The 19994-nt window shown below is 41.2% G+C and overlaps 1 protein-coding gene across 2 annotated transcripts in view; it reads right to left on the bottom strand.

Annotated features, from left to right (window-relative positions):
* Positions 1-19994, bottom strand: part of htr2cl1 (5-hydroxytryptamine (serotonin) receptor 2C, G protein-coupled-like 1) — a 234614-nt gene that overhangs the window by 55915 nt on the left and 158705 nt on the right. The gene's annotated exons all lie outside the window — the stretch shown is intronic.

Genomic DNA, 19994 nt, shown 5'->3' with positions numbered 1-19994 from the left:
AAAAAAACAAACAAAAAAAAAAACAGAAATTTTGATAATCAGAGGTAAAACTAAACCTTCTGCTATCTGAAAATCTTCTTAAAACATATTTAAAAGTTTGGAGTCTTTGCCAGGACAGTTATGGCCCTCAGGCCTTATGTTTGACACCAAAAATGCAATCAACACAATTCAGTTTTATTTACATGGTGCCAAAGCAAAACAGTGTTTATAGGACATTATATTCCTTATACATGTTCAGTGGTATTTTCTGATTCATGTCATTCATCAGCAGGGATGATGAGACAGAGTACCGGGCTGTGGTCGACTCCTTTGTCACGTGGTGTGAGCAGAATCATCTGCAGCTCAACGTGGCAAAGACCAAGGAACTGATCGTGGACTTCAGGAAGACCAGGAAACACTTGACCCCTGTTTCAATCCAGGGGGTCAGTGTTGACATTGTGGAGGACTATAAATACCTTGGAGTACACATTGACAATAAACTGGACTGGGCTAAAAACACCACAGCACTTTACAGGAAGGGCCAGAGTCGTCTCTATTTTTTGAGGCGACTGAGGTCCTTCAACATCTGCCAGAAAATGCTGAGGATTTTCTATGAGTCTGTTGTGGCCAGTGCGATCCTCTATGCTGTTGCATGCTGGGGGAGCAGGCTGAGGGTCGCAGATGCCAACAGACTTAATAAACTGATCCGTAAGGCCAGCAATGTTGTGGGGATGGAGCTGGACTCCCTCAAGGTGGTGTCGGAGAGGCGGATGCTGTCCAAGATAAAGACAATGTTGGATAACACCTCCCACCCACTCCATGACATGTTGGTCAGTCACAGGAGCTCGTTCAGTGAGAGACTGAGATTACCGAAAAGCACCACTGAACGACACAGGAAATCATTCCTGCCTGTGGCCATCTCCCTGTACAACGCATCCACTTAACACACTGTTTGCTGCTACAGCTACACATGTTTCTTTCCCAACTATTTATTTATAAGTGACTTATGTATGTATGTATGTATGTATATATATGTATATATTGTACTATTCTTAGTTAGCGTATTGTCTGTCTTGTCTTAATGTTGGTTTAAAATGGAGCACTGTAACAAAAAATAATTTCCCCCAGGGATCAATAAAGTATTCTGATTCTGATTCTGATTCTGATTCGTCACGTATCTTTAAAAAATATGTTTGTTGTTATGAATATTTTCAGGAAAAAATTGTTTAATGTGAAACACACAGGGCCCACAAGTTGAAGTTGAAAAAGTATGTGTTCAAGAACTTTTTATCATAGATTTCTTTTATTTCATTGATTTCTTTTCTTACTACCTTTTCTAGATGGCAAAAAAATAATATTTATGAGTTTTTAGAGTTGGAAGAAGTTTTCTTCTTAGGGTTTCTGAGCTCAGCCAGATAAGTCGAGGCTCTCAGTCAGTCAGGAGGGGTCCTCTGCACAATCAGGCACGACTGGGACACCAAGTGGGTGCCTCCTAGGTTAGGTGTTTCCAGCATTTTGTACTGGGAGGAGGCCCCAAGGTAGACCCAGGGCGCACTGGAGAGGTTTGATGTCTCGACAGGCTCGGGAATGCCCTGGTTCTCCCCCCGGAAGAGATGGACGAGGTGGGTGGTAGGTCCGGATGTCTCTGCTTAAACTGCTGCCCCCATGATCCGAACCCAGATAAGTAAAGCAAATTAAATGGATGGATAAAGCTGCAATTTTTAACCAACCACCCACAATATAAAGCACATTGAGGAGACTGTGGTTGTGATTCGGCGCCATATAGATAAACTGAATTAAACTGAACACATTAAGAAGACAATAACTGGTTGATTCTGTGTATCATGCTTCTCTGAGGTTCATCACTAACCGTAAATTTCAGACTCACCACTGTGAGTTATACTCTCAGGTAGGATGGCCTGCTTTGGTAAGTCGGAGGAACTGTCATTTATACAGTTTTATATATAAGGCGATACTTGGGTTGCTGCCTTCTTATCTATGTTCCCTGCTTGTAATGAAACATGCTGGGCGGTATTCTCTTCGTCCGCATCGTTACTTGTTGCTTTCTGTTCCATTTGCCCAAACTGAACTTGGTAAAAGAGCTTTTGTCCATTTAGCACCCTTGGCCTGGAACAAACTGCAGAAGGAATGGAAAATGACTGAACTCATTTCATTAAGTGATTTTAAATCTAAACTACGAATCCTTGAGGCCAAGTCCATAACATGCAACTGTTTCAATTAGATTGATTGTCATTTTAACTGACTTTTTTATTTTATTTGAATTTTATTGAATTTTATTTTTTATTTTATTTGTATTCTTTCACTTATTGTTGCATGTGTGTTGTTGCTGCCTGTGTTTGAGTAATTTCTGTAACTGTGAGACATCTGCTGCTGCCTATCTTGGCCAGGTCTTCCTTGAAAAAGAGGTTTTTAATCTCAATGGGATCTTCCTGGTTAAATAAAGGTTAATAAATAAATAAATAATAACTCACACTTAGTAGAGTTTTTTCAAAGCTGGATGGGAAAAAGTGACAAAAATCCAACAATTTCTCAAACTAAGTTCAGATATGGTACTTTGTTCTTTCTTGATGAAATTTTGGTTGATCATTTGGTTAAAACTGCCACCTAAGCTTCACTGAAACACACTGAAATAAGTGATGACTGCAAGGTGTTCAAATCACATTACTACCAAGCAGCACCCAGGCCTGTGTACAGGCAGGTCCCACATGTGTAACAGTGACGCTATTTGATGCAGCTCTGACACAAAAATCAAATGTCGTGCTCCATGTGGCATGCGTTGGATGGATATGGATTGTGTTTAAATGTCACACGGGTCATTTCCATCAGCGTGGTCACTAAGCCATGAGGCCACATAATGGACTGGACAGATGGAGCAAAGTTACAACAATAAGACAGCCTGGCTGGAGTCAGTCTGCCAGGTGGGTTAAATAACAGAAAGAGATGCTGAAAGAGTTAGAAGCCAAAGAAACCCACTGTTAAAAGCTAACATTGAAAAGCTACCCTGAAAGGAGATGACTGTGCGTGGTGTTGCAATTTAAGGAATATAAAGCCAAAACATTATCTTGAAACTGGGGGTTCTGCATTGCTCGATTTCTCTTGACGAAGCACCTGGATTAGTGTGTTTTCTGTCAGTAAAGAAGAGTGGAGAGGATAAGCTAAATATCGTACTTGGCAGACAAATTAATGGCACATTCAACACTCCAAACAGAAATCCTGACACTCTGCAATAATTAAACATTTAAAGAGGATCCAAAAGGCAGTTATCTCACAGCGAGCCAAGCTTATATAAAAGCCTATCCTTCACAGCTCAAAGTGTTACAGAAGGGAGGGACAAGAATGGGGAAAAAAAAGTCATAATTAAGTCTGTAATATAATCCTGAAACACCTAAATCCCACAGAAAATTATTTTTCTTACAGGTCTATTTCCTTTGACTCCATTATACCATATGTACATGTGCTTATAGCCTTGGGAGTCTTATTCTAAAGCAAATACATTCAAATATATGCGGGAACAGGAAACCAACACGCTCGAGGCATAAGACCCGAAGTGGCACGAGTGACATTTGAGATGAATTCACAGAGCGCCTACTAACCACAGCAACAGCTGGTAAAAGTGACACACAGACATCAACAGATGCCATTTTGGCAGAGCTGAACAAAACTCCTCTGATGTTTGGGAAAAGGGAAGCATAGTGACCTCTAAGCAAGAAAAGTACTGACAAAACTGCTCATCCTCTCTATAATGCCTGATTTATGCTTCTATGCCGTAACCTTCATCGCCTTTCAGTCGTTGACTTGAAACATAGCTCTGCTTCTCGGGAGGTGCACCTCAGGTTACTTGGAAGGTTATGGCATAGAGTTAAAAGGGGATTCCAGTTACATCGTAAGTCATGACGTAGATTTCCTGCTGAAGCGTAATTCACCCATAAGGCTGCTTCACCACAGCAGACCAATACAGCTTGCATGGAGAAGCTAATTTTCCACTCTGAGAAAAACCTGTTGGTTCAGTTCACGTCTCATAGAGAGAATGCACAAGTGAGTGGAAGGACGGCGCACTTAGGAGACTCTCCTATAGACGTCTATTTGACTTTAATGCCTTGCTTTCATTCAGTAATTACTATGTACAACATAGTAAAAGTGCAGGATTGTATCTTCACCACTCGTCTTGAGCTGCTCGTAGATTTACCTGGCAGAAATTCAAAGAAGCTTGTGTAACAGTGTTAGGGTAATACCGAGGGTAGTTCGAGAGATAGATCGATAAAACTCAGAAACGACATGAAATTCTCAGGTGGAGGTAGCAACGAAGTGCAATGATGTTGTGAAACCTGGCATGCCCTACTGAATGTATTCACATTATGGTGGTGAAAGTGCAATGATTCATATTTCATGTAGCTGTAATTTCAGATGTTCCCACAGTAAGTTGTGCAGCAGCTGAGTTTAATGAAAAAATCTGGAGAGAGGTCAGAAGAGCGCAGCAGAAGGGAACGAGCAGTAAAGGGAAAGTGCTGAACCCTCTTCAAATCAGATCCTCTCATTGATGGGACTTTGTAGGTGGTAATCACTCCCATTGAGATCACCAGCGGGAGACCTGCTGTACCTACTAGCAGGCGATTAATTGCCCAATTCTAATCAGTGATAAACAGACTATAACCCAGATTACATGGAAGGCCTCCAACATTTGTGTGCATGCAAAACCTCTGAATGACTTTTGGCATAGTTAGGTGCAGTTCAGACAGTTTAACGGTGTTTTCAGTGCATACCTTTTTAGAAGATAATGGTCGAGTTGCTATGTTCTTTGTGCTGATTTTTGCTGCTTTTTCAACATGAAGCAACAGGCAGTGTTATTTATATAGTGCTAAATCCCAACAGGAAATGCCTCAAGGTGTTTTATATTATTAAGTAAAGACCCTACAATAACATTCATAATATAATCTGCTCTGGAGTAACCAATCTCTTACTTTCAGCTTTTCAGAAATTATTTTTTGATCTAACCTTCATCCCCTGTCATGGATCGCTGTGTGGCAAGCAGGAGGAGGACCCAAATGCAAAACTCACAGACACGGGGATGAACTCGAGAAACACAGCTTTAATGCTGGCACGGTAGAACACAGGAAATACAAAACTAAACTGGGGAAAAGTAAACTAACACTCGCAGGTAGACACAGGAAGATCCACACAACATGAGGGAGAACGCGACGCCGAACAGAGGGAGACGCAGACAGAAATACACAGAGGGTTAACGAGGAAAGTGGGAACACACGGGGAACACAGCTGACACAGATAACCATAACGAGACAGGGCGGGGTGAACATAACACTGACGGGAGACGGGCAGAGTCAAACAGGAAGTACAGAGGTTCAGACAGGAGGAGAGAGAGCGCGGGGAAAACACAGACATAACGGGCTGGGGAAACATGGAATAAAACATAAGGAGAGACGAGGGCTCACAGATACACAGAGGGGCACACAGGGGGTAAAAGCCACGAAGGGAAAACACTTAGGGAACAACACAACAGGGCAACTCAGGAAACATGGCCTAAATAGGGAACAAAATACAAACATACAGGAAAACTAAGAATACTGGGCCAACATGGCCCAGGACCATGACATCCCCTCTTACTGGTGTTCTCTTGGCTGCATTCCTTTTCTTGTGCAGTTGTATAAGTAATATACTACTATTATTAGCTCAAAGCTAAGCACGCTGGAAAACATTTGGTTGGTTTACATGCAGAGCCGATGATGACTCCTTCTGATTCTGGAGTAAGACCTGTATTATCTCTCTGGTGGATTGAAAGAGTGCTGTAAATATCTTTTTTTATCCATGAACTCAAACTGAATGCATGATGTGTACTGTAAGGGTACACCCCCGCATGTTTTATTTAATTATAATACTGTATGCTGTTAGAATGTTCTGATTGTTCAAATATGTTACTTGCTTTAGTTGTTTATAATGTGTGCCCAAATCTCTGCGGCAGGAATGAAGCTGGATGCGACCACTATTCTGCGTTCTCCAGCATACTTTGCTGTTCTAACATGCTTCCATGGCTGCAGCTCCCTAGCTGCCAGCCACACATACCCACAACTACAACATGACAGTCTTAACCCGGCGAGGCATGATTGGAGATGCCCTGCAGGTGCGTTCACCTACCCTGCAGTGGCACCGCCGACCATGCCCCGCCACAATCTCCAGTGATACATAATACTGGAAGAGTAATTCCGTTTTTACAACACAAGAGTGACTATCTCCTAAAATGAGGTGTACAAAACAAGTAACGATTAGCGCTGTTAGCGTTAATCTTGTTAAAATGACGTTAACGCCAAAACCTCCGTTAGCAAGTTAACGCCCCCTGTGAGGGCTGCACGGTTAGCTCGTTAAAGCGTTGCAGCCCCTCACACGGGTCGAGCCACGTTAATTCGCTAACGGAGATTTGCTGTATTAATGCGATTATGGTGTTACCGTCATTTTAATGAGATTAACGCTGACAGCACTAGTAACAATGTCTTTATATTTGCAGGTAAGGAAATACAAAATAGTAAATAGATTGACCTTGATCCACAGGGTTGAAGAGAAAGTAGGGAAGTTGGCCAAGAGTCTCCATTATGTGTTTAGTCTGTAGCAGTGAAGCTAACTATTAGCAACTAAAGCTAATTCACTAGTCCATTTGGAGACCTTGTGGCACTGTGGTGATTTTATACACAAACCTATCTGTAATCACAGTGAATTAACATTTGGACTCACAGTATCTTTGGTTGATGTTGATTTCATTTATGCTACTGTAAGAAGTACGTGTTGTTTAGCATTAGACATCTAACCTCTCTAGCATTTGAAACCTAGCATGCCGAGCTAGTCTCAAGACAAAAGTATACAAAATGATGTCCTATGTCTTCATACTTACAGATCATATTGTAAAGGCGGACTCATAAAGCCACGCTGGTTAGAAATTTAATTTAATCTAAGTGTGCAACAGTTGGTCAATGCATTCAGATTGTGAAGGGGTGGGAGTCGCATAACTGAAAGCTGTCATTTATGCGACAGAACAGTTCACATCCCATCGGGATCTTCGTTTAACCCCTGGGGATTATAATCTTTGGGTATTCCCATTGCTGAACTATCAGCTCCAAAATAAAGTGTAATATTATGCATTGCTGCATAAGCCTGTTAGTCGGCACAGGATTACTACTGACAACAACAGCTGTTCAGTGAGTTAATAACAGAGGCCGAAGGCTGAAAGAGTCAAAAACAGAAAAATGTATTCTCTGCTGCTAATGACTGAAAGGCCATTAACAAAGAGTTGCGCTGCTAATGTAAAACCACATAATCCTTCCATCTGTGTGTCTGTGTGTCAGAGAGAGAGAAGGGATAGGGGGAGAGGGGATTTCTGAATGGGTGTGGGCATACTGATGCGTCAAAAGCATTGCTGTGCAGTGTGTAAAACCAGGCAGACAGATAACACACTGCAGCTCACTCCGACAAACAACATAGAGCAGAACAGAGCGCTCCTTAAATCGGTCGAGACTTTACGATTATACGCAGCAAACATACTCAGCTGTGTGGAAAAAGCCAGAGAAGAAAAGAAAGCCCAGCATTTGGACACTACAGAGAAAAGAGAAAGCTGCAGAGTGCAAAAATCCAGATTCAAAGCATAGGGAAGACAGATAATAGAAAGAAAAAACCAACGGGACGGTACCAGTGGCTCACTATGACAAAGTGTTAACTACCAACTTATTTTAAAAGAGAAGGAGATGAAGGAGATGAAGGAGAGGAAGGAGGAAATAAGTGAGGAATGAAACAGAGAGGAAAGAGGAGCTTCCTCACACTTTGGTTCTTTTAATGAACTCATGAAATGCACCTGAAACAGTTTTATGGCATAATCTTTATTACCAAATGGAGTTTTCATTATACTTGCCATAAAACTCGTAAATTCCTCTGCCCTGCACGCTTCTTTTTCTCTTTTTTCGGTCCAACCTTTCGACCCGGCAGCTAAGTTGAGTCCAGAGTGTTTTCCCTTGCAGTGTTTCCAAGGTTGAGACTGACCTTCGACCCTTTTAGTTTTTAGATGAAGACTCCTCGAGGTGCTCGGTAAAAATGGATGTCTGGACAGCAGCACTCGCCTGCTGAAGAACAGCCTGTAATATGATCAAACTCTTGAGGACAGCTAGCACAGTTATACCTGACTTCTTTGCTTGCAGGGCAGCTGATGTGTTCATAACAAACTGAAAATGTCCATATTACCAAATGAGCCAGTCTTTACCCTACACTGTGGGCGGATTTCCATCTGCCGTCCCCATTCAGTTATGAGAACAGCAAGTTGAAGCCTTCGTGTTATTTTTTATTACATTTAAAACACAAATCATAGAGGAGATCAGTTGTCATGGTCCTGAGTCTGAGGACTCAGTGTTTTGTGTTTCCTTGTGCTTTTGTTTATTCGAGTATGTATTCTGTTGTGATTTTGCCATTTGTTAGGTTTCTGTTCTTTGCCTGCCTGCTCCCACTTCTCTGTGTTCCCTCTGTCTGTCCATGGTGTTATTGTGTCTACTTATGAGTCCACCTGTGAAGTTCAGTGTCCTGTCTGGTTCTGTGTCTGTTAGTTTCCTGTTTTATTGTGAAGGTCTCTGTCTGATGTGAGTGTGTTCAGTTTACGTTTCCCCTGTCCCGTCAGCTCTGATTCCTCCCAGCCGTGTTGCCCTCCTGTCTCTCATCCCCTGATTACTGGTGTGTGTCCTGTGTGTTCTCCTGCCTGTTGCCGGTTCGTCTGCGTTACCCTGTGTTCCACGGTGTCCTGTTCCTCGTCTGCGTCTCTCTGCTTCTCAGCCCTTTGTCGTATGCTCCCAGGTCTGTTATTTTTAGTTCTCCCAGTTTAGGTGTCTTCAGTTATTTGTCATGCCCCACTGCTTGTTTGCCACTACACCTTTGTAAATAAACCTCACTAGCATTTCATCCACTGCCTGCATCTTGGGTCCTTCTTCCAACTCCACACGGCTCGCCTCGGCAGCCGTGACATCAGTGAAGAGGTTAACCTACACATGGATTTGACTGTTAAAATACAACCAATGCACACAGTCAATACCCCGTACAGCATCAACAAGCTCTTCCAAGTTTGTGTGCTTTATCCTTCTGACCAGATGGAGTTGTCTGCACCATCAACGTCCTTCTGCTTATCACCACACCACACACTCTATCTACTAAACTTAAACCGATTCTGAAGTATGGCTTCACTAACTTACCTACACAAGGCATTTTATAGAGGGATTTAATTTAAGTGCTTAATAAATAACATATTTATTTTCTTAATGTGCCCCTAATACAAATAAAAGTGCAACTTGAGGCTCAATATCTGGTCCCAGAACACTTTAGTATCCAGACTGGAGGAGCCGGGATCCAAAACCACTGATTAATGGACATCCCACAAAAGCTCCCAGGCCTCAGCTGCCCCCTGAAAAAGCTCTAAAAGTTATATGCTCATTGTAGAATTTATTTTGTGCTTTTAGGGGGAACAGAAAGACAAATGTGGCACAGATGAAAGAAAATGAAGAAAAGGTAGGAAAAAACTGGAAAAAGGAATCCGGGGTGGGGAGAACGAGCTGATAAGCAGGTTAAAGAACATATCACCATAGTATTTACTTCCCCATATTGGGCAGTGTCAGTACGAACTTGTGCACTGCATTTTATGAGCTCATACTTCAACTGAAGGAGGAGAGAGTGGGGTAAAGAACAGAATACAGAGCGAACGAATCAACGCCCCACTGAAAGAGGTGAATTCATGATCAAAACAGAAGGAGGCAGAAGACTGATTACAATTGAACTTTAGAAATGTCAAGACAGAAAATGCCATATTCATATCCACAAAAAGGTCAATAAATCAATGAAAAGACTTTCTAAATACTAGACACTTTCAATAATCTCTCTTATAAGGATTTAAGATCATGTGATGCGTTATACGTAATCTAGGTGGTGACTGCAACAACATGTAAGAAATCAGGACAGAAAATGCTGTAGCAGAACCTTTAGGCATCCACTTGCTTTGATCCATAGTTTAGCTGCACTTTAATTTTGATTGAATGTGTGATTTACGCATATATGTCTTCTTAATGGCAAAAAAAGCTCTGCCTGAAGTGAATATAAATGCTGTTTTTACCATTTGGAGGAAATTGGACCTCATGTTGGCTCACTGCTTTTCTAAAGTGAGACGCTATGACTAATAATGGGAATCCAGGTTAAAGCCCAGAGACAGTTTCAAGCCTGCGTTGGTGGCAGCTTTATATTCCCAAAGCATCTTATTAATAATAGAAATATTATATGTCATGTGAACACGAGCCAAATGCTTTATGATAGTAAAAAAACTTCTTGCAGTTGTGTGACAGATAATTTGCCTCCCCAGGAAAACCTGCTAACGTGGGTTAATGATCAAAATGATGGGAGTGTCCTCCTGTAAAAAGGAGGCGGTGAACGATGCTGGCAGCAAAGTATCTGTTTCTTTATAAAGACTTTTTTTGTGTCTTGAGGAACTGCGTTCCGAAGACAGTCACCCACCACTCTGTTAGGTACACATTCAACTGCTCATTAATACAAACATCACGTGACAGCATTTAGGTGTGTAGTCGTGTTCAAGAAGACCTGCTGAAGTTCAAACTGAGCATCAGAATGAGGAAGAAAGGTGATTTAAGTGACACTGAATGTGGCATGGTTGTTGGTACCAATGGACTGGTTTGAATATTTTGCAAACTGCTGATGATCTGCTGGGATTTTCCCACACAACTAACACAAACCTTGAAGCAGATCGGCCACAGCAGCAGAAGACCACACCAGAGTGGTACCTGAAACTGAGGCTATAATTAACCCGAACTGCACAACAGAGAAAATCATTTCTTGGTTGGATGATTTACTGGGCGATCGTGGCTCGAGTTCGCATTGTAATCGGAAGGTTGCTGGTTCGAGCCCCGGCTTGGACAGTCTCGGTCGTTGTGTCCTTGGGCAAGACACTTTACCCGTTGCCTACTGGTGATGGTCAGAGGGCCCGGTGGCGCCAGTGTCCGGCAGCCTCGCCTCTGTCAGTGCGCCCCAGGGTGGCTGTGGCTACAATGTAGCTTGCCATCACCAGTGTGTGAATGTGTGTGTGAATGGGTGGATGACTGGTTGTGTAAAGCGCTTTGGGGTCCTTAGGGACTAGAAAAGTGCTATACAAATACAGGCCATTTACTGCATTCAGTTTAAAGGGTCAGAACTTGATGTAAATAACACAAAACATGGAGCCATCCTGTCTCATATCAGCGGTTCAGGTTGTTTGTCTGCAGTGTTGAGGAGTAACGGAATACATGTACCGCCGTTACGTATTTAGAATACAAAATATGAGTAACTGTATTCCGTTACAGTTACCGTTTAAAAAGGTGGTATTCAGAATACAGTTACTTTGTTGAAATAAATGGATTACACTGCGGTACTTTCCTGTTTCATATTGTCGCGGGTCAGGACTGTTTGGGTTTTGTTTGACAGCTACGTTCTGTTGTTCCAGGCGGCAGGGTTACGGTTGCCATGGTTACAGGGCGACGCTCTCTCTCTCTCTCTGCAACTGTGTGTTTCCTGGGTGAGAGAGCGCCTTTTCGTTGTTGTTGTTGTTGTTGTGCTAAGCTAACAGGCAGAATGCTACAAGCATAGCTCTAAAGAATGTAGCATCATGGGGAGTGTAGTTCGTGCTGCAGGGAGAATGGACTGCCATACACGTTATGGGTCTGTGAGCGCGAGGAGGGAGAAAAAGGGGAGTGGAAAGGTACGAGTTGTCATCGAGGAAAAACGGAAGCTGGAAGCATGTAAATATAATAATTTGTTCAGCCAATAAGAGAGCCTGACGAGCCCAGTTGTAAGTAAGCTATTAAGACTCGACTGTACACCGTGTTCGTGTTTTCCTCCGAAAACAATAAGTTCCGTTGGAGCAGCCTTTCAACGCCTCTCTCTGTCTCTCGCCAGAAAAGTTGACCCACACAACAAAGTAAAGCTATTTTTCGGCTACGAGCCGACAGGGACCCCGCCGTATTAGCCAGAGGTCCCTTTACTACAGTTCGGAGTCGCGGACCTTCAGTAATAGTAATAAATCACACAGCAATAGTACATTCACGTTGTTGTAAAAAGCATGATAATATATTAAGTAATCCAAAGTATTCAGAATATGTTACTGTCATTGAGTAACGTAACGGAATACGTTACAGAATACATTTTGGGGCATGTATTCTGTATTCTGTAACGGAATACATTTTAAAAGTAACCTTCCCAACACTGTTTGTATGTGGGGTATTTTCTTAGCACAGCTCTCAGTACCAACTAATCTCCATGTGAACCCCACGATCTACCGGAGCATTGTTGTTGACCATCTCCATCCCTTTATGATCACAGTGTGACACCTTCTGATGACTACTTCCATAAGGATAACACACCATGTCTCAAAGCTCAAATAATCTCAAACTGGTTTCCTGAACATTACAGTAGGTTCACTGTACTCAAACGGCCTCCACAGTCGGCAGATCTCAGTGCAATCGAGCAACTTTGGGATGTAATTGAACAGGAGATTATCATCATGTATAGCCGACAAATCTACAGCAACTGTGTGATGCTGCCATATCAGTGTGGACCAAAATCTCTGAGGAATGTTTCCAGCACTGTCATGAATCTGTGTCTCAAATAATTAAAGCAGCTCTGAAGTCAAAATGGGGCCCAACCCAGTACTAGTAAGGTGTAACTAATACAGTGGTTGGTGTGTTGCAAATTAGAAAACAACCATAAAACTTATCACGAACTATTGGAAATAGTTTGAGATCATTTACGTACATAAAAGAACAAATATATTTCCATTAGCATGCAGTTGCTGGTTTGTGGATTGCTCCATTTAAAAAAAGATATTACTGGATAATGATCAGAGGTCCATCAATGCCAGTTTATGATTATTTTATATGCTGCCGGGTAGCTATGAAGATGTACTGGAGATTTATTCGTGGTTGTACATTGTATGTTATTTCCCATATTTTTGGGATGCATAAAGACCGTTTCATGTAAAGCTAGCAAATAAATGTATTGCAGTAAAAAGTAGTTTTTTATACTTGAACGCAGTAGTAAGCAGAAACTGTAAAAGAGGAATAGTAACACAAGACTGTAGTAAAGATAATTAAGTAAATGTAATTTGTCATCTTGTCAAATGTGTTGTATGATAGAAAAATGAAGTGATTGCACAGGTGCTAAGAACTGCAGTTCTTCTAAAGGCCTGTAGAGGGTGGCACCAAATTCTGCTTCCACTCCCATGTTATGAAGTCCAATATTACAGCATTACAAAGCATATTTGCAGCCTGGTACAAAAATGGTTTTGCTCTCCATGGAGAAGTTCCCCTTCAACTGTATAGATTAGTTTTTTATAACCCATCCATCTGGATACTGAACTGGAGGTCATGGCCAGTTTGACTGACAGGTGGTCCGACAGAGGGAGCTGAGTGGCGTCTGCTTGGCGTCACTTCTGCTATAAATGGAGCGAGTGAACTCAACCTCAGCACCCAGTGAACCGCTGGAGCGCCAAGACCAAAATCATAACTGACATATATCTGACAAAAAATAGGGGCTACAGATTTGGTAAAGATAGTATTTCTTTATTCTGTTGATACTGATACAGATACTGTACTTGTATCTGTGTGTTTCACACATAAATTTTATGAATGGAGATTTGCCAGTTTAGCTTGTTAGCGTTAGCTGATAATTTTGCACCTAAAGCTATTATGGAAATACAAGGACTGAAGGATCCCAAAAACAAAAAAGGTACTTTAAAACCAGCCACGGATGCCACAGAGCCTGTACTGTGCGCACTCTCACCTTCACAGTAGCTGCCTGTGACTTTCTCTTTTCTTTGAGAATAAAGTTTCTTTTCATAATAAAACAGCTGATCTAGCCCTTCAGTATAACTCTGATTAAAAGTTATGACATTCCAGCAAAACAAAAGTCGTGTGGTTGTTTGAGCGCGTGCACGAAACTGCTTCAGCTCTAAGTTGACTCTTTAGTAAGTTTTTTGTTTGTCTTTGACTGTGTGTGTGTGTGTGTGTGTGTGTGTGTGTGTGTGTGTGTGTGTGTGTGTGTGTGTTTGTGTGATGCTGTCAAAAATTCCATTAAAGCGCAGCTGATGTGTCAACAGCAACGCCATAAAGCACAGCAATTGGTGCTCTGGGTGAGCCTTGAAATAGAGGCAATCAAAAAAGAAATTTTACCCACTCAAATAGGTTTTAGAAATGGGCTTCCTCCTTGATTTATGTCCTGCTCAGCCAATGTTCCTCTTAACTACAGTCTTCAAGTAAAAAGAGACCTAGAGGTTGTCCTTAAGAGCATATTGGTCTTTCTGCTGACCCAAACGTTGGCTGGCTTGCTATATTTTTCTGGTAACTGGCTGCTTGAGGCATCAGATCTTTTGTAAGTTAAAATCTGTGGCTGGCTTTCAGCGTATTCATATTACAAGCAGAAATTTTCTCAAACTTATTGGATTTGTGTAATTGAAGTCTAGAATCGGTCAAAAGATTATAGAACTAAACATTATTAAATACTGGTAAAGTCTCAACTAACATGCATTCCTGCCTGTTGGTGCATAGCTGTTGAAACATGACCTTGTTGTTCAGTGACTAATACTTCATTTGATAACTTAAATGATTAGTTTTACATTTTTTGTGCGATGTGAAAAGCTGGCAAAGAATTAAACAACTCTGCAGTAACATTCAGTGTTACAGCATTTTTTATTTTATGGCCAAAACTTAAATATTTTGATTCAGCCTTACTACCTCAATCATCCACCTGTATGCCCACAATGTGCAGCCAGTGGGCATAATGCACCTAACCACTTCTTTCAGTGTCAGAAAAAATGAGCTGCATAAGGTTAAAATGGTCAATACTGTTTCTGCCGCCTGTTACAATACAGCTCATCTTTTCTGCAACGATATATATATATATATTTACAAAACTTGCATGAGTGGCTCCAGTGTTGGATACAAGTGACAAACTATGTAGACAGCGACTGCTTCTCTAGAAATAAAGGGGGTAAGTATGGTTGTGGCAAATGGCTATCCCTCCCCTTCCGCCTAAGCCTAATTCTGCTGGAGGTTTCTTCTTGTTAAATGGGAGTTTTTCCTTCCCCCTTTTGCCAAATCCTTACTCAGTGGGGGTTCATCTGATTTTTGGAGTTCCCTGTAATATTGTAGGCTCTTTATCTTACAATATAAAGCACCTTGAGGCGACTGCTGTTGTCATTTGGTTCTATATAAATCAAATTTAATTCAGTTGAATGGTGCTGATAATAATATGCACTTGATTAACTGATCATCAGCAAGTGTGACCACCTCTATAAAAGAAGAAGTTCTCACAATGTGTTTGGTTGAAGCATTCAGATGTGTTCATAAAATGTCAAATTCAACCCGAGGTCAGACTGTGCAATGTTCAGACAAACTGCCAAAAAACCCCTAAGAGCCACATCTCAGACTCTACAGGCCTTCGCATACTAAATGTTAAAGTTCATGTCAGTACAATTAAAAAGAATGAACAAGCCTCTTCTAAAAAGACAATGACAGAACAGTGTCTCTGGAACAATGTCCTTTGGACAGATTAGCCCAGGCACAGCAAATCACCCCTTCCCCACCTCACATCAACTTGAAGCGTGGAGGGGTGATGATTTGGGTTTTCTCTGCAGCGCCAGGACCTGGGCACCTTGGAGTCATTGAGTTGCCCATGAATATCTCTGTATACCAAAGTATATTAGAGCCAAATTTAAGGCATCTGTCTGACAGCTAAAGCTTGGCTGAAACTGGGTCATTCAATAGGACAATGATTCCAAGCACAGCAGCAGATCAAAAACAGAATGGTTGAAAAAGGAAAGAATCAAAGTGCTGCACTGGTCCAGTCAAAGTCCAGACCTCAACCTGACTTAAATGCTGCGGTGGGACCTTAAGAGAGCTGTGTATAAACGAATCCCTGCACATATCAATGAACTGAAGCAACATTGTAAAGAAAAGTCGGCCAAAATTCCTCCACAATGATGTGACAGACTCAGGTCATACAGAAAATGACTACTTCAAGCAATTGCTGCTAAAGGTGGTTCTACTCACTCACAGGGTGTACCTGCTTTTAACAGGAGTGTATAAAGTCTTATATACACTTTCTTTTTCACATGGCTGCATTGTAAATTAATTCTTATTTTGAGTGGCATTCGAAGACATCAAATAATTTCTATTAGGGCTTTGCACAACTGCAATTTGAACACGTTTTAAGTGGGAATCAAGACATAGTGTCTTTAAAAAAAACCTGTGTGGCATCTTCAAGCTTCCTACATACATTAGTTTCAAACAAAGGTTTAATATTTTATTCATTCATTATTCATGCATTCATTTTTGTGTTGTCATTTGTTTTATTTGCAGCTATTTATCAAACTCTGTGTTCAAAATAAAATACACTGACAGATCTATCACTACATATCCAGTTCTGGGAAAGTAATAAAGGAAGCGTTCCCTGAGGGAACTATATAGTGAGAAACAGAAAATAAAAGATGCTGTTGGACAAGTTGATTTCACACCAGAAAGATCACGAGAAATGAGAGACTGAAAGAAACAATGAAGGTGGGAGACTGAAGGTAAAATACGATGTGTGTTTTGTGTGTCTGTGTACTTGATATATCCAGTCAGTAAGTCTGTTATATTTGTACTGGGTGGATTGTGAACACTTTAGGGTATCTGATAGTTGACAAACAGAACCAGTAATGCTGGAGAAAAATACAAAAATCATATTTTATTTTTCAGACCATAAGGCGCATTAAGCGAAACAAAACAGTCAGATAAGTCAAACTTTACTCAACTCATTCTTCTTGCTTCCTCCACTTCTGTACCATTGATTCATTAATGTTGAATTCTCTCGCAGCTGCTCTATTCCCATGTTGTTGCAGTATATTAATGACTAACCTCGTATTGTGGATGGATTATCTCAGTTGTTCTCCTGACTGAAGTTTGGTCCATTTAAAGCACTGGGAACCTTCACGTTAACTTTTATCAAGTGGAAAAAACGTTAGCGTTCACCCTCCAGCTTTGCTGTGTTTATGTTACGCTAACATAGCTGTGTCGCTAGCAATCATGTAGCACATTATTATATACCTGCTAGTCCAACTTCATTAACCCTAAAGTCACTGCTGTTTAGTTTTCTGTCTTCATTTATGTTGGAAGTGATAGCAGAGCTGTACATTTTAATTTTTTCAGAAACATCTCTGTGAGAACATGCTATATCATGTTTAGGTGGAAACTAGTGAGCTAACTTCCTGCTAACTTGTAACTCTGTTAAATTTATAAATTTGTTTTCATGGATGCCTGGATGCTAAACTTAATTGTTACACCTGGTAAAGCAGGAACACTTTTTAACCAACCACAGGTTGTCAGGGAAAAATGAGTATTCTCTGACTGGCTTTGACTGGTTTGCTGTCAGTCAAAATTGATTGTTAAACCGTAATCATACAAACCTACATACGCAGGTAAGTGGCCACTTGGCACCCTGTGGTCACTTTGGAAAAATGTGTAGTCTCTGACTGGCTGAGAAGTAGCTGTTAAAGGCTGCTGGCTGTCGCCGAGCAAAATTGATTGCAAGGAAGGTGCAATACAGAACAGTACTTCTTGGTGTTGTCATAGCAGATTGGTACAGTAATTTGTCATTTGCACGAATGATGCTAACCTGTCTGCTAACACTTGCCAGTGAAATGGGAGTGAAACTGAAGAGTGCAATGCGCATAGGACATGGAGACCATTCACCTTCAAAATAAAGGTTTCATCTCAGCTTTTAACATCTGCAAGGCACGTTGCAACCCAGCTCTACTCCAGTTTCTACCTTTTATGCTGCTTTTGACTCATTTGTCATATTTCTCATGCTTAATTTTTTTTCTGTTCTCTATTTTTAAAAAAAAACTTTCCATACATGCATGGAAAGGAAAGTCCTGAAGTAGCACTTTCTACAAATTGCTGTGCAAAATCAAACAAACATAATATGTATGAGCAATGTAATAGTCAAACATTTGTTCCAGTGGTGCTCGTAAGTCTTATGGAGCATAGCTTTCCATCCTGGAATGTACTGAAAGTGCATCACTTTCCCGACAGGACTATGTATAGCACACCAGATGGTGACCACTTGCGTGAACACAGTGTAAACTGTATGAGTGTATTTTCATCAGGGCAACTGGACCGCTCAAACAGATGTCCCAGATGGGCTTCTAATGCCCGCACTGCACAGCTAGTTGCTTCTTAATGTCACTGTCAGCTCTTCTAACAAGGGAGCTAGTTACCGACCTTTATAGTGTTTCTATTTTAAAACCATCTTTGAAGTTTGTGTTTTCTTTGTCCTCTGTATGCAATGTCATCCAGTTTGTTAAAATACGCTTTTGTAATTTTCCTATTTCCTTCTTCCTTTGACTGTAGTTGTTATTGTTGATCAAAATGTGTTTGCGTCCCTGTGTATGTGAGACCCTCTCCAACCTCTAAATCATCCGCTTACACTTTCAGTGTCAGAGGTGGTTTTGTCACAATGAGCCTTCCATTTACTGCAGAAATCCTCTTGGCCTTTACCTCCCTTCCCTCTTTTTTTTTTTTTTTTCAAACAACAGCAAGTGATGTTTTTTAGTTATTTTCATGAAATCACTGAGCTTTACTGTTTTGTACTCTGTAAAATATTGGCTTTTTCAGGAGTATCATTAGTTGAACACAGCCACCGGGTGTAAAAACGGGAGAAAGGCTGCCTTTTTTTCTTCTTTAGTTGTTTCCTGCAGTAGATTATGAGTGCTCTACTTTGTAAATGATGGCTCTGCTGCTGCTGATTTAATATCTATTGAGTGGTAGCTAAGAAAGGGGAATTTTAACGACTCTGAAAATAAAGTTTGGAATTTTTTGTCTGGATCAAATGACTTTTTCATAGCCTTATTGTACAGGGTGGGCCATTTATATGGATACACGGTAATAACATGGGAATGGTTGGTGATATTAAAGTCCTGTTTGTGGCACATTAGTATATGTGAGGGGGCAAACTCCTCAAGATGGGTGGTGACCATGGTGGCCATTTAGAAGTCGGCCATCTTGGATACAACTTTTGTTTTTTCAATAGGAAGAGGGCCATGTGACATATCAAACTTATTGGTATTGTCACAAGAAAAACAATGGTGTGCTTGGTTTCAAAGTAACTTTATTCTTTCATGAGTTATTTACAAGTTTCTGACCACTTATAAAATGTGTTCAATGTGCTGCCCAATGTGTTGGATTGTCAATGCAACCCTCTTCTCCCACTCTTCACACACTGATAGCAACACCGCAGGAGAAATGCCAGCACAGGCATCCAGTATCCGTAGTTTCAAGTGCTGCACATCTCGTATCTTCACACCATAGACAATTGCCTTCAGATGACCCCAAAGATAAAAGTCTAAGGGGGTCAGATCAGAAAACCTTGGGAGCCATTCAACTGGCCCACAACGACCAATCCACTTTCCAGGAAACTATTCATCTAGGAATGCTCGGACCTGGCACCCATAATGTGGTGGTGCACCATCTTGCTGGAAAAACTCAGGGAACGTGCCAGCTTCAGTGCATAAAGAGGGAAACACATCATCATGTAGCAAATTCAAATATCCAGTGGCCTTGAGGTTTCCATTGATGAAGAATGGACCCACTATCATTGTACCCCATATACCACACCAAACCATCACTTTTGTTGTTCCAACAGTCTTGGAGGGATCCATCCAATGTGGGTTCGTTTTGTTTGTTAACTTCACCATTCACATAAAAGTTTGCCTCATCACTGAACAAAATCTTCTGCGTGAACTGAGGGTCCTGTTCCAATTTTTGTTTTGCCCATTCTGCAAATTCTGTGAGCCAATCTGGGTCATCCTCGTTGATATGCTGCAGTAGCTGGAGTTTGTAAGGGTGCCATTTGTGAGTAGCTAATATCTGCCGAAGAGATGTTCGACTAATGCCACT

This window comes from Aulonocara sp. 'chitande type north' Nkhata Bay, linkage group LG3 (genome assembly GCF_057382095.1).
Source record: "Aulonocara sp. 'chitande type north' Nkhata Bay isolate Kocher_YH1m ecotype deep benthic linkage group LG3, A_spYH_male_GT1.1, whole genome shotgun sequence".
NCBI classification, from domain to species: domain Eukaryota; kingdom Metazoa; phylum Chordata; class Actinopteri; order Cichliformes; family Cichlidae; genus Aulonocara; species Aulonocara sp. 'chitande type north' Nkhata Bay.
Note: the sequence above shows the minus strand (reverse complement) of the source record. Positions and strands in the feature narration are given on the sequence as shown.